Source organism: Oncorhynchus keta, unplaced genomic scaffold (genome assembly GCF_023373465.1).
Source record: "Oncorhynchus keta strain PuntledgeMale-10-30-2019 unplaced genomic scaffold, Oket_V2 Un_contig_8718_pilon_pilon, whole genome shotgun sequence".
Taxonomy (NCBI): domain Eukaryota; kingdom Metazoa; phylum Chordata; class Actinopteri; order Salmoniformes; family Salmonidae; genus Oncorhynchus; species Oncorhynchus keta.
In genome coordinates, this window is record NW_026290199.1 from 60,784 (window position 1) to 77,296 (window position 16,513).

General features: G+C 44.6%; 1 protein-coding gene across 1 annotated transcript in view; it reads right to left on the bottom strand.

The window, feature by feature from the left end:
- Positions 1 to 9,611, bottom strand: part of LOC127926950 (protein PALS2-like) — a 46,128-nt gene extending 36,517 nt beyond the window's left edge. The window contains exons 1-2 of the mRNA XM_052512578.1: positions 9,268 to 9,611; positions 2,912 to 3,011 (exon numbers count right to left, since the gene is read on the bottom strand). The gene's annotated coding sequence lies outside the window, so the exon portion shown is untranslated. The remainder of the gene's footprint in view (positions 1 to 2,911; positions 3,012 to 9,267) is intronic.
- Positions 9,612 to 16,513: the final 6,902 nt, after the last annotated feature.

Here is a 16,513-nt window from a genome sequence, read left to right on the forward strand (position 1 = left end):
ACTGTCCAGACAGAGGAGAGTACATACTGCCCTAACCAACCCCAGTGTCCAGACAGAGGAGAGTACAAACTGCCCTAACCAACCCCACTGTCCAGACAGAGGAGAGTACATACTGCCCTAACCAACCCCACTGTCCAGACAGAGGAGAGTACATACTGCCCTAACCAACCCCAGTGTCCAGACAGAGGAGAGTACAAACTGGCCTCACCAACCCCACTGTCCAGACAGAGGAGAGTAGATACTGCCCTAACCAACCCCAGTGTCCAGACAGAGGAGAGTACATACTGCCCTAACCAACCCGTGTCCAGACAGAGGAGAGTACAAACTGCCCTAACCAACCCCAGTCCAGACAGAGGAGAGTACATACTGCCCTAACCAACCCTAGTGTCCAGACAGAGGAGAGTAGATACTGCCCTAACCAACCCCACTGTCCAGACAGAGGAGAGTAGATACTGCCCCAACCAACCCCAGTGTCCAGACAGAGGAGAGTACATACTGCCCTAACCAACCCCAGTGTCCAGACAGAGGAGAGTACATACTGCCCTAACCAACCCTAGTGTCCAGACAGAGGAGAGTACATACTGCCCTAACCAACCCCACTGTCCAGAGGAGAGTACATACTGCCCTAACCAACGCCACTGTCCAGACAGAGGAGAGTACAAACTGGCCTAACCAACCCCACTGTCCAGACAGAGGAGAGTACAAACTGCCCTAACCAACCCCACTGTCCAGACAGAGGAGAGTACATACTGCCCTAACCAACCCTAGTGTCCAGACAGAGGAGAGTACATACTGCCCTAACCAACCCCACTGTCCAGACAGAGGAGAGTACATACTGCCCTAACCAACCCCACTGTCCAGACAGAGGAGAGTACAAACTGCCCTAACCAACCCCACTGTCCAGACAGAGGAGAGTACAAACTGCCCTAACCAACCCCACTGTCCAGACAGAGGAGAGTACATACTGCCCCAACCAACCCCACTGTCCAGACAGAGGAGAGTACAAACTGCCCTAACCAACCCCAGTGTCCAGACAGAGGAGAGTACAAACTGCCCTAACCAACCCCAGTGTCCAGACAGAGGAGAGTACATACTGCCCTAACCAACCCCACTGTCCAGACAGAGGAGAGTACAAACTGCCTAACCAACCCCACTGTCCAGACAGAGAGAGTACATACTGCCCTAACCAACCCCACTGTCCAGACAGAGGAGAGTACAAACTGCCTAACCAACCCCAAGACAGAGGAGAGTACATACTGCCCTAACCAACCCTAGTGTCCAGACAGAGGAGAGTACAAACTGCCCTAACCAACCCTAGTGTCCAGACAGATGGAGAGTAGATACTGTTAAAACCAACCCCACTGTCCAGACAGAGGAGAGTACAAACTGCCCTAATCAACCCACTGTCCAGACAGAGGTTGAACATACTGACACCAACCCCAGTGTCCAGACAGAAGAGTACATACTTAACCAACCCCAGTGTCCAGACAGAGGAGAGTACAAACTGCCCTAACCAACCCTAGTACACCAGACATCATCATGATATGCCCTGCAACCCCAGTGTCCAGACAGAGGAGAGTACATGTTAACCAACCCGTGTCCAGACAAGAACCTGCCCTAACCAACCCCAGTCCAGACAGAGGAGAGTACATACTGCCCTAACCAACCCTAGTGTCCAGACAGAGGAGAGTAGATACTGCCCTAACCAACCCCACTGTCCAGACAGAGGAGAGTAGATACTGCCCCAACCAAACCCAGTGTCCAGACAGAGGAGAGTACATACTGCCCTAACCAACCCCAGTGTCCAGACAGAGGAGAGTACATACTGCCTAACCAACCCTAGTGTCCAGACAGAGGAGAGTACATACTGCCCTAAAACCCCACTGTCCAGAGGACACATTGTTACCAACCCAAGTGCCCAATCAGAGGAGAGTACAAACTGGCTAACCTGAAATGTCCAGACTTTCCAACTGCCCTAAATACCCCACTGTCCAGACAGAGAGACTCATCTGAAAACCCTAGTGTTGACAGAGGAGAGACAATAGTCCAACCAACCCCACTGTCCAGACAGAGGAGACAACATACTGTAACCAAATGTCCAGACAGTTACAATTTGTCAGATCAACCCCACTGTCCAGACAGAGGAGCTTACAAACTTCCTAACCAACCCCACTGTCCAGACAGAGGAGAGTACATACTGCCCCAACCAACCCCACTGTCCAGACAGAGGAGAGTACAAACTGCCCTAACCAACCCTAGTGTCCAGACAAGAGTACAAACTGTAGTCAACCCTAGTGTCCAGACAGAGGAGAGTACAAACTGCCCTAACCAACCCTAGTGTCCAGACAGAGGAGAGTACATACTGCCCTAACCAACCCCACTGTCCAGACAGAGGAGAGTTCCACTAACCAACCCCACTGTCCAGACAGAGGAGAGTACATACTGCGGTCCAATTCTCAACCCCACTGTCCAGACAGAGGAGTGTACAAACACCTAACCAACCCTAGTGGGTCTAGACAGAAGAGTACATACTGCCCTAACCAACCCTAGTGTCCAGACTGTAGATACAAACTGCCCTAACCAACCCTAGTGTCCAGACAGAGGAGAGTAGATACTGCCCTAACCAACCCCACTGTCCAGACAGAGGAGAGTACAAACTGGCCTAATCAAACACACTGTGGCTGGGTTGTCCAGAAAGATGGACACACCACACACACACAGCAGAAAAGACATTACCACAACAGACACATTGTTGTCCCTCTTCACACCTTAGTTACTCAGACATCATCATGAATGGAGCATTGTTTCAAACATAGATTCATGTTTAACCAATCAGTGTTAAAAATAAAAAAGGTCACCCCTGACAGAAGAATGGAAGTAGTAAAGTAGGAAGTGAACCTCTGACACTCACCTGTGAATTGTGCTCCAATGCAGCGCAGCGACTGAAAGCCCTACTCCCAGTACACACCAGTCATCTGGTGCCCTGCCTGCCTGTGGCAACACAGAAGAACCTGAAAAGGAACACAGGGAGACAACACCTTGTTATTACCCAATGCCCAATCATACGGGATTGCTAGCTAACCTGAAATGCTTGCTTTCCAACTTAAATACCTTCAGAGTGACTCATCTGAAATAGCAGCGTTGACCTTTAAAGGACAATAGTCCAACCATTTCAGTCTTGCTGTAGACAACATGCTGTAATGTTCAACAGTTTCCATTTGGTCAGATCACTGCCACTCCAGAGGGCTTTCATTCCTCACTCTTAGTGTACATACATTGGACAAAGAACGTCATGTGGTCATACCCTGGGGAGGGGGAAGAGACTGAAAACATTACCCCATTATGTTGATTAGCCTAGAGGTCAAGAGTGCATAGTCAACTCAGCTGAAGTCCCTGGTATCATTGTGTGGCCTATATTTGTCAGGTTGGTTTTCATCACCACCGGGATCAGGAGCATTGAAACCCCGTTCAACATTCAAACATCCACATCTCACCCCGCACTCCCTGACATGTATTAACACACTCCACCTAGTGGGTTCCCACATGAAAGAAATATTCCCCTATAGTGTATACTATGGTAGGAATACTGTAGTATTCACTGTAGTGTTGCAAAAACACTACTAGGCTTGGGCGATATACCGGGCCGAAATATCACAGTATGATTTTCAATACGCCGTTTAAAAAATGACATTTTAGGGTTGGGGGCACCCCGCCCGCCCGCACATACACTCACTCCCCCGCACATACACTCAACCCCGCACATACATACATTCACCCCGCACGCTGGACATACATTCACCCCCACACCCTGGACATACATTCACCCCCGCACGCTGGACATACATTCACCCCCCCACACGCTGGACATACATTCACCCCCGCACGCTGGACATACATTCACCCCCCCACACACTGGACATACATTCACCCCCACACGCTGGACATACATTCACCCCCACACGCTGGACATACATTCACCCCGCACACTGGACATACATTCACCCCGCACGCTGGACATACATTCACCCCCACACCCTGGACATACATTCACCCCCGCACCCTGGACATACATTCACCCCCCCGCACGCTGGACATACATTCACCCCCGCACTGGACATACATTCACCCCCCGCACCCTGGACATACATTCACCCCCGCACCCTGGACATACATTCACCCCGCACGCTGGACATACATTCACCCCCGCACCCTGGACATACATTCACCCCCGCACCCTGGACATACATTCACCCCCACACGCTGGACATACATTCACCCCCACACGCTGGACATACATTCACCCCCGCACGCTGGACATACATTCACCCCCGCACGCTGGACATACATTCACCCCCGCACGCTGGACATACATTCACCCCCGCACGCTGGACATACATTCACCCCCCGCACGCTGGACATACATTCACCCCCGCACGCTGGACATACATTCACCCCCGCACGCTGGACATACATTCACCCCCGCACGCTGGACATACATTCACCCCCGCACGCTGGACATACATTCACCCCGCACACCCTGGACATACATTCACCCCCGCACCATACATACATTCACCCCACACCCTGGACATACATTCACCCCCACACCTGGACATACATTCACCCCGCACCCTGGACATACATTCACCCCCGCACCCTGGACATACATTCACCCCGCACACACTGGACATACATTCACCCCCGCACCCTGGACATACATTCACCCCCACACCCTGGACATACATTCACCCCCACACACTGGACATACATTCACCCCCACACGCTGGACATACATTCACCCCCGCACGCTGGACATACATTCACCCCCACACCCTGGACATACATTCACCCCCACACGCTGGACATACATTCACCCCCACACGCTGGACATACATTCACCCCCGCACGCTGGACATACATTCACCCCCACACGCTGGACATACATTCACCCCCGCACGCTGGACATACATTCACCCCCGCACGCTGGACATACATTCACCCCGCACGCTGGACATACATTCACCCCCGCACGCTGGACATACATTCACCCCCGCACCCTGGACATACATTCACCCCCGCACCCTGGACATACATTCACCCCGCACGCTGGACATACATTCACCCCCGCACCCTGGACATACATTCACCCCCGCACCCTGGACATACATTCACCCCCGCACGCTGGACATACATTCACCCCCGCACCCTGGACATACATTCACCCCCGCACCCTGGACATACATTCACCCCCGCACGCTGGACATACATTCACCCCCGCACGCTGGACATACATTCACCCCCGCACCCTGGACATACATTCACCCCCACACCCTGGACATACATTCACCCCCGCACGCTGGACATACATTCACCCCCGCACACTGGACTGAGGGTGATTGCCTGCACCACTGCTTATAACTATAACTAACTACAAGAAATCTGTGTCAAATAAACCCCTGTTTACTATAGTAAACAGTACAGAATCAATATGACGGTATGAAAAACATTCATATATACTGTAGTGTTTACAGTTTACTATAGTATAAATACCATAGTACATTTTTATATAGAGAAAAAGTAATTACTGTAGTGTTTTTGCAGACTGTAGTGTTTACAGTTTACTGTAGTACAAATACTGTAGTATTTTTTATTATATAGAAACAGTAATTACTGTAGTGTTTTGCAGACTGTTGTATACTGTAGTATTTCCTTAAGTGTTTTGGGGGACATTACTGTATGTAGTATTTACTGAAGTGTTTTTGTTTATCTTTGAGACAGAAGTGGGGAGCTTTCTCCTTGAGGAAAAATACTGGAGAAAGAATAAAGGAGCAGAACCTGTAGATAGGTAGGACTGGGTTCTGAACGGGGACTTCAGAGCTTCTGCTCTTTTCTATAACCATAGGGAACACATTGTATGGTTTGTACTTGTCATGTAGGTTTCTGACTTACGGGTGGCACAAATTGTGATATGGGGGAGGGGGAATAGACAGGGTATATGCAAATTAAAAACTGTAGTATTTACTAGTGGTTTTTTGTGTGGATAATACCTTAATATGTATTATAGCATTGTACACTATACTACAAAATTCTATACTAAGTACTACACATGATCGAGGGAATTGTACTACTACAGTATGTAGTATACTAAGTTTTACTACAGAATTCTATAGTAAGTACTATAGTATTACATAGTAAACTGTAGTATTTTTTTTATGTGGGTTTAAATTAGAGCACTGGATGGGTTTAAGCATGAATTTGAGAGGGGATTATATCCACCATATTCCTTAAAGCTAGAATCCTTAGTTGCTACATTAATTTGTTGACTTCTAAATTAATGCTATATACACATTGATTATTGAAGAATATAGGCTAACTTATGTTTCATGAGCTTAGTTCAACTGTTGTACCCCATCAGAACACAAAATATAAACTCCAATGTTTGTAAACAATGGAAATGGAAACACTGTATAGTCTCAAAACATGGTAATACCTATAATGTTGATATCACGGATGGTCAGTCTTTGCATCCATAGCTCTGTCTATGCATTTGAGAGTGGTCACATTTATCCAGGTACTTCTCTCAGCTTCTGAACAAACCCGAGGCGGGGTGGGCCACTTTGGTATTGTTTCAACTGAGGACTCCAGGTTCACACCAGTCCATTCCTTTTCAAATACTGTATGTGAGGGGGAGTGAATGAGTGCAGTACACACTGACTACACACTTCAGAGGGAATCAGAATTCACACCCTGGTGGTCTCCCAAATAGCACCCTTTGCCATTTGGGAGACAACCAGGGTGTGATACACACACCGCTGCTCTCGCCAGCAGCATTCCCACAGAGGCTGAAATTCTCTGGATTCTCCAACACCTCAATTAAACCCTGAAGCCAGCCAGCGTCCCAGCCAGGGACCAGGGGAAAGGACCAGACCAGCGTCCCAGCCAGGGACCAGGGGGAAAGGACCAGACCAGCGTCCCAGCCAGGGACCAGGGAGAAAGGACCAGACCAGCGTCCCAGCCAGGGACCAGGGGGGGAGAAAGGGACCAGACCAGCGTCCCAGCCAGGGACCAGGGGGAAAGGACCAGACCAGGAGGACCAGGGCATCCCAGCCAGGGGAAAGGACCAGACCAGCGTCCCAGCCAGGGACCAGGGAGAAAGGAGACCAGCGTCCCAGCCAGGGACCCAGACCAGCGTCCCAGCCAGGGACCAGGGAGAAAGGACCAGACCAGCGTCCCAGCCAGGGACCAGGGAGAAAGGACCAGACCAGCGTCCCAGCCAGGGACCAGGGGGAAAGGACCAGACCAGCGTCCCAGCCAGGGAGAAAGGGACCAGCGTCCCAGCCAGGGACCAGGGGGAAAGGACCAGACCAGCGTCCCAGCCAGGGACCAGGGGGAAAGGACCAGACCAGCGTCCCAGCCAGGGACCAGGGGGGACCAGACCAGCGTCCCAGCCAGGGACCAGGAAAGGGAGCGTCCCAGCCAGGGACCAGGTGGAAGGGACCACCCAGCCAGGGACCATGGGGAAGGCAGACCAGCGTCCCAGAGGGACAAACTCAGATTTTCAATGACAGCCAGGGAACAGTGGGTTAACTGCCTGTTCAGGGGACCATGAGGAACGTCAGCCAGACCATTTGTAGGGACCAGGTGGAAGGGACCCAGCCAGGGACCATGGGGAAGGCAGTTAAGAACAAACTCTTATTTTCAATGACGGCCTAGGAACAGTGGGTTAACTGCCTGTTCAGGGGCAGAACGACAGATTTGTAGCTTGTCAGCTCGGGGATATGAACTTCCGGTTACTAGTCCAACGCTCTAACCACAAGGCTACCCTGCCGCCCCATATAATAAGTAGCAGGCTACAGGGATGAATGGGGTTCACTGTCAGACCAGAGGCTTATCCAGGAGAGTGCTTCAGTGTAATGTTACAGACCATTTAAATAGAAAAGTATGCTTTCCTATCTGAAGGATCGTACTACTGTACTCCATTGAATAAGCCACCCGTCTGCCCCCTGGACCCGCCCCCTGGACCCGCCCCCTGGACCGCCCCCTGGACCGCCCCCTCAGCTTTACGGACACCATTTCATAAGGCTTTTTAAAGATGACAGATGTTTATAGCTCAACCTCAGACACAAACAAGGATTTGAACACTACCACAGGAATGAAGAACAAAAAAACACTAATTACAGGAAGAGGTCGAAATTCGGCATGAACATTTCTGGTCTGTGTTTTACTGTTGATCCAAAACAGATCACGTCTCCCAAATAAAGGCATTAAAAAGAAAAAGACATCCGTCCCACCTGGAACCCTTTCCCTGTACAGTGACGCCACGTTTGACCAGGCCACCTAGTGTACTATGTTGTGAATTTGGGTATCATTTGGGACACCGTCGAGGTATCCAAAGTTGTTAGATGGGACAATCTGTTTTATCATTCATTGTGGCAATGGAAACGTACAAGTCATGGTGAAATGATGGGCTCATTGTGTGAGCAAGCCGGCACTGACAGAATAACGTTATAGGGTAACTAACTACACATAGCCAACTAAAAAAGGCCGATCCGTGCAAAGCAAGACATTCGACTACTCTCTCCATTGTTGACACTAAAGTGTTCTTTCTCAATGTGTCTAACATGTCTGACTCTTACAGCTCAACACGTGGAACCTTCCAGAAAGCCAACACATATCTCACAAACACACGAGTTACACTCCAAATAACACATTTGGGGGACACACCTCGTTACAGTAAGGCACACACACACACTATCAGCTAGCTTCCCGTGCGGGGTGCGGAACACGTGCAGACATTTTTGGTTTCGCGTTCGGCGGAGACCGAGCAGATGAGGTCGCATGGGACACATTCCTAGTGGTTTGCTAACTTTATTACTAAACTGTCCCGTTAGATATCAAGCAAATACAACCACTTTTATGGTCAATTAACAGCGGAGAATTTGGCACAATTCCACGCCATAACTTGTGGCAAACCAATCTAACTGGATATCTGGCTCAGCTAGCCAACTAGTTAAAACCTAGTCTAGAAATATGCTCTTTGTTAGGTTAGCAATGGTAGCTAGCGTGTTATTATTAGCTTGCTAGCAATCAACTGAGTCCCAGCCTGACTGGATCCAGCTAGTGTTAGCTAGCTAGCGAGTGTTTCCACACTGGTGAGTGGATTGCTAACCTGACTTGCGTTTCGCTATTTGAACCCTTTTTCGTGGCACTAAGCCCCTCATGCGGTTTCGAAGAAGATTGTCGTAAAAAAAAATGTATGACTTTTACCTGACGTTCTCCGTGTCCTTCAGTCAGACTTTCAAGTCTCCATAGATTCCCTGCACCCCAGACGAGGCTACTTTTCCTTGCGCGCAACAGTCGACTCCTGTCCTGGAGACATGCCGCCGAATGACGCTTGATCTCGAAGTCCACTTTAGAGACGAGGAGCGAGTTAATGTAGTTCCCACCCACTCGTTTAACGTAGTACAGATATCGGCGTGAGAACTTCAGACTTGCTCTTTTCTCTTCATATAGTTTTCAATAGCAGTAATTATAGATTCTGCATTTGACATCGACTATGATCATCTGGGTCTCCTGCGCTCCACAAACCGTTTTAACCCATACATAACATCTCAAATGGCACCCTATATAGTAATGCCCACTATGGGTCCTGGTCAAAAGTAGAGCACTATATAGGGAATAGGTTGCCATTTGGTACGTAAAGGCCCTATGTTAGTTACACAACATGACTAGCCACTGTTACACATTCATACTCCTTGTGAAATAAATAAGCATTAAACACCAGAGACAGCAGTAGCCTATTTATTCAGTACAGCCAAAGACATTACATATGACCTGGCATGATTATCTGGCCGTCAACATAAAGAATCCTACTGTATGTCTACATCTCAAATTGGCACCCTATTCCATACATAGTGCACTACTGAGCCCTGGTCAAAAGTAGTCCACAATATAGAGAACAGGGTGCCAATTTGGGACAGAACTTCGTATTACATTTGAGCATTCTAGAACAATGAACTCATTAGTATGCAAGGACTGTTCTATCTTCTAAAACAGGACATAGTCCCAAGTGGTACCCTACCAGGCGATAAATAGTGCACTACAGAGGGTGCCATTTAGTACAGAGTTAGGTAACTGGGTTCATGCACCAGATCTCATTATCTCATGTCCCTTTGGAGGTAACCAGGCCAGTGTCCCAAATCGTACCCTATTCCATAGTGAACTACTTTCGACCAGGGATCCATAGGGATCCCAGGCCACTTAACAGATTTAAGGTGTAGAATCATTTTCTCGTTAGGCAAGGTGCTGTTATATAGAACGATTGTACACAATACAAATCCACACAGATCAGTGAAAAATTGTTACACATTGAAATAATGGACAGAATTAATCGATTGTTATTCTCACCTCTCACTCCAGACAGCTGTTTTGAAGGCTACAGTCCAAGCTGGAGTATAATGGTGTCAGAGTACTAAGGCCAGTCCAGAGGAGGGCAGTATATCTTAGTAAAAACCTGTGGGAACAAAGAGAACCCTGTGCAGCAGTGGTTCTAGGTGTAGGTCCTGGTCCTGGTTGTGGCAGGAACAACTAGTATCCAATAAGTGTTAAAAAAAACCACTAGAAATGTTTTTCTTTAAGAAAGACCACTTTGCTTACTTTCTGGAGTCCTAGGATTTTCTTGTTTATATACTTAAAACAGAGTCACATTCTAAAACATTGATCCAAGGTACTTTATATGATGTATTTGATCCAACCAGTAAATGTTTATTTTGGTTTACAGTACACAGTGTGATGCACAAAAGGAGAAAGTAACATATGTACAGGACACTTCTACTATGACAGACAGACGGATGTGGTTGCATGCAGGCTGCAGATATCCATTAAAAAGTCCAGGTCGAGTCGGTGACCAACAGGCAGTGTGGTGGTGTTGTGGTGCGGTGACCAACAGGCAGTGTGGTGTTGTTGTGGTGCGGTGACCAACAGGCAGTGTGGTGGTGCGGTGACCAACAGGCAGTGTGGTGGTGTTGAAAGGGACTGGTATGGAAGTCCGTAATACACTGGCTTCACCACCACAACGGTAGATCCTCATATCTGTCAGGAGAAACAAGCAAAGTGTTCATTTATATTGGTCCATTATTATATTGGACCATTATTATTTTGGTCCATTATTATTTTGGTCCATTATTATTTTGGTCCATTATTATATTGGTCCATTATTATATTGGTCCATTATTATATTGGTCCATTATTATATTGGTCCATTATTATATTGGTCCATTATTATATTGGTCCATTATTATATTGGTCCATTATTATATTGGTCCATTATTATATTGGTCCATTATTATATTGGTCCATTATTATATTGGTCCATTATTATATTGGTCCATTATTATATTGGTCCATTATTATATTGGTCCATTATTATATTTATATTGGTCCATTATTATATTGGTCCATTATTATATTGGTCCATTAATTATATTGGGTTATATTGGTCCATTATTATATTGGTCCATTATTATATTGGTCCAATTATGGTCCATTATTATATTACCATTATTATTGGTCCATTATTATATTGGTCCCATTATTATATTGGACCATTATTATATTGGTCCATTATTATTATTATATTGGTCCATATTATATTATATTGGACCATTATTATATTGGTCCATTATTATATTGGTCCATTATTATATTGGTCCATTATTATATTGGACCATTATTATATTTCCATTATTATATTGGTCCATTATTATATTGGACCATTATTATATTGGACCATTATTATATTGGTCCATTATTATATTGGTCCATTATTATATTGGTCCATTATTATATTGGTCCATTATTATATTGGACCATTATTATATTGGTCCATTATTATATTGGTCCATTATTATATTGGTCCATTATTATATTGGTCCATTATTATATTGGACCATTATTATATTGGTCCATTATTATATTGGACCATTATTATATTGGACCATTATTATATTGGTCCATTGACTATTGCTGTGTCTGTTACTCTCAAATGCACTATATACTATAGTCTATAGGTTATACTGGTCCAATAAACAATGAGAGACAGCATCTCTGACAGTATGAAACTACTTGAAACAAGAATGGATTAGATCTAGGCTACTAATCCCCCCCCCCAAAAAGATGTCTAAAGCTGATCATTCTGAGGACAGGTATATCGGTATCCTCGGTATGTTTTCACACCCACCTTCCATAGCTTGCTAGTGGGATGCTCTCTGTGCTCTCCCTCTGTAGCAGGTCAGAGAACACCATATCAGGGCTGGATCTTTTCCCATACCTGAGAGAGAGGCAACGAGTACAAATAAACAGGAAAACATTTAGAAAAGTTAAACCTTGTATGAAATACAGATATTTTGTGAAAGGCAACAAAAACAGAAGCATCAGAACCACTTTGGAAATGTGTTTTTCAAGTGTTTTTCTTCTGGGATCAAATGCTCATCTTGTTTAATGTATGAATGGAATGGTTAACTCCACATAATAACCTTCATCATCGTGTGCTGTTCCTTCCCCTCACCAGATGAACAACTCACCGCTGTCGAGTGATTTGGTTGATGTAGTGTCTGAGTGCAGAGAAGTACTTGGCGAAGTCCTCGACAGGCGCATCTTCTGCGGGAATGACGGGTTTGGATGGATACGCGGCCATCAGATTGGACATGCATATCAGCAAGTACACGGCCAGCATACCCAGAGACATCGCTGCGTTAGGGCGCATCTAAACCACACAAAAGCGCAGAGAAACAAACTAGCAAACAAATGCATTGTGACTACGCTCCTGTCCTTAGTTCATATTGTAGCCAATAAAATGCAATTATTTTTTATTTGCTACTGTGCGTAATAACTTATAAATTAACCATAAAGCCAACGACACCTTGTTATCCAAAATAATATTCCATCATCTTTAATAACCAACTGAAAAAATATTAACCAACTGATATTTTGAATGTGCAGAAAACAAGGTTTTCCATGAGTACAAATATTTTCTTTAGTAATTCAATCAAGAGCAACTTTACAAAAATCCTGGAAGTCTATAAAAAGGCAAATAGTCAGCAATAGAAGTGCTTTTTACTCACTTTATGTTGTGAAGACGAGATGGTTTCGTTGAATGACTGTTCTGTGCTGGCAACTGTGTTTGGCAGCAAGCATCCTGTGAGTTTTATATCTGTGGCAGGGAGCGCATTTGGAGGAGAGGGGAGGGGGGTGCCCAAAAGAACACATAAGTAATGTTCACCTCAGACTGTAAGGAAAGGAGTTCAGGGATGGGTAATATAGCACTTTGACAAACGTTAAACCAGGATATAGATATGTCTACTTAACTAGTCTTCAGTGTTTGGCATGAACAATACTGATTACATGTTGAGATTTAAAGTACGGAAATGTGTCATTGTCATCTACACCTTTTATTTGGGTGTGTAATCAAATGTATGGACGGACACGGAATAAATCATTAATCAACTGTAGGTCGAGTATGATCCTCTTTGAAGAGACAAACTTGTTAAGAGCATTACATCCATAGGAAACTAAATATTTGTAATGAGTCACTAAACTTTGCTCAACCATGCTATCGACCTCTGACAGCTGCAATTTATGTTATGGTAAGCAATGCCAGTGCAAGTCCATGTCTGAATAATGAGCTTCCATTGAAAGGCTCTCTGGAATATGGATGGACCCAGATTCAAGTCTGAATTCAAATAGCATGTACTGAATACTTCAGAAAGGTCTGAATTCAGATAGCATGTACTGAATACTTCAGAAAGGTCTGAATTCAGATAGCATGTACTGAATACTTCAGAAAGGTCTGATTTCAGACAGCATGTGCTGAATACATCAGAAAGGTCTGAATTCAGACAGCATGTACTGAATACTTCAGAAAGGTCTGAATTCAGACAGCATGTACTGAATACTTCAGAAAGGTCTGAATTCAGACAGCATGTACTGAATACTTCAGAAAGGTCTGAATTCAGACAGCATGTACTGAATACTTCAGAAAGGTCTGAATTCAGACAGCATGTACTGAATACTTCAGAAAGGTCTGATTTCAGACAGCATGTACTGAATACTTCAGAAAGGTCTGAATTCAGACAGCATGTACTGAATACTTCAGAAAGTTCTGAATTCAGATAGCATGTACTGACTCAGAAGGTCTGATTTCAGACAGCATGTACTGAATACTTCAGAAAGGTCTGAATTCAGACAGCATGTACTGAATACTTCAGAAATGTACTGATTTCAGAGACAGCATGTACTGAATACTTCAGAAAGGTCTGATTTCAGACAGCATGTACTGAATACTTCAGAAAGGTCTGATTTCAGACAGCATGTGCTGAATACATCAGAAAGGTCTGATTTCAGACAGCATGTGCTGAATACATCAGAAAGGTCTGAATTCAGACAGCATGTACTGAATACTTCAGAAAGTTCTGAATTCAGATAGCATGTACTGAATACTTCAGAAAGTTCTGAATTCAGATAGCATGTACTGAATACTTCAGAAAGGTCTGAATTCAGACAGCATGTGCTGAATACTTCAGAAAGGTCTGAATTCAGACAGCATGTGCTGAATACTTCAGAAAGGTCTGAATTCAGACAGCATGTACTGAATACTTCAGAAAGGTCTGAATTCAGACAGCATGTACTGAATACTTCAGAAAGGTCTGATTTCAGATAGCATGTACTGAATACTTCAGAAAGGTCTGAATTCAGATAGCATGTACTGAATACTTCAGAAAGGTCTGAATTCAGATAGCATGTACTGAATACTTCAGAAAGGTCTGATTTCAGACAGCATGTGCTGAATACATCAGAAAGGTCTGAATTCAGACAGCATGTACTGAATACTTCAGAAAGGTCTGAATTCAGATAGCATGTACTGAATACTTCAGAAAGGTCTGAATTCAGACAGCATGTACTGAATACTTCAGAAAGGTCTGAATTCAGACAGCATGTACTGAATACTTCAGAAAGGTCTGAATTCAGACAGCATGTACTGAATACTTCAGAAAGGTCTGAATTCAGACAGCATGTACTGAATACTTCAGAAAGGTCTGAATTCAGACAGCATGTACTGAATACTTCAGAAAGGTCTGATTTCAGACAGCTGAATATGTACTGAATACTTCAGAAAGGTCTGAATTCAGACAGCATGTACTGAATACTTCAGAAAGGTCTGATTTCAGACAGCATGTACTGAATACTTCAGAAAGGTCTGATTTCAGACAGCATGTACTGAATACTTCAGAAAGGTCTGATTTCAGACAGCATGTGCTGAATACATCAGAAAGGTCTGATTTCAGACAGCATGTGCTGAATACATCAGAAAGGTCTGAATTCAGACAGCATGTGCTGAATACTTCAGAAAGGTCTGAATTCAGACAGCATGTGCTGAATACTTCAGAAAGGTCTGAATTCAGACAGCATGTACTGAATACTTCAGAAAGGTCTGAATTCAGACAGCATGTACTGAATACTTCAGAAAGGTCTGATTTCAGATAGCATGTACTGAATACTTCAGAAAGGTCTGAATTCAGATAGCATGTACTGAATACTTCAGAAAGGTCTGAATTCAGATAGCATGTACTGAATACTTCAGAAAGGTCTGAATTCAGATAGCATGTACTGAATACTTCAGAAAGGTCTGATTTCAGACAGCATGTGCTGAATACATCAGAAAGGTCTGAATTCAGACAGCATGTACTGAATACTTCAGAAAGGTCTGAATTCAGATAGCATGTACTGAATACTTCAGAAAGGTCTGAATTCAGACAGCATGTACTGAATACTTCAGAAAGGTCTGAATTCAGACAGCATGTACTGAATACTTCAGAAAGGTCTGAATTCAGATAGCATGTGCTGAATACATCAGAAAGGTCTGAATTCAGACAGCATGTGCTGAATACTTCAGAAAGGTCTGAATTCAGACAGCATGTACTGAATACTTCAGAAAGGTCTGAATTCAGACAGCATGTACTGAATACTTCAGAAAGGTCTGATTTCAGATAGCATGTACTGAATACTTCAGAAAGGTCTGAATTCAGATAGCATGTACTGAATACTTCAGAAAGTCTGCATTTGACATTTTGTTTATAGCCCAAAATTAAAAATGGATTACATTTAGATTGTGTCGATGATCCACACACACACACACAATAGCCCATGATGTTAAAGTGGAATTATGTTTTTAGAAAAGTTCATTAAAAATGGAAAGCTGAAATGTATGTACATGCCTTTTATAATAATCTAAGTAATACTTGTTGGCTCCAGTCTATTAGGTGAATCAATCCTTTAGAGACTTATCTTATGGTCATCAATATATGGCAAAAAAAAAAAACCCAGAAGAAACCAATTATACATTTCCTGAGCTAGAACATTCTCCCATCTTTTCACTCACATGATTGACTTCCCTGCATCTCGTCAGACAGGAGAGGAGTTTAGCAGCTTTACCCTTGTGGCCTTCAGCAATTAAGAA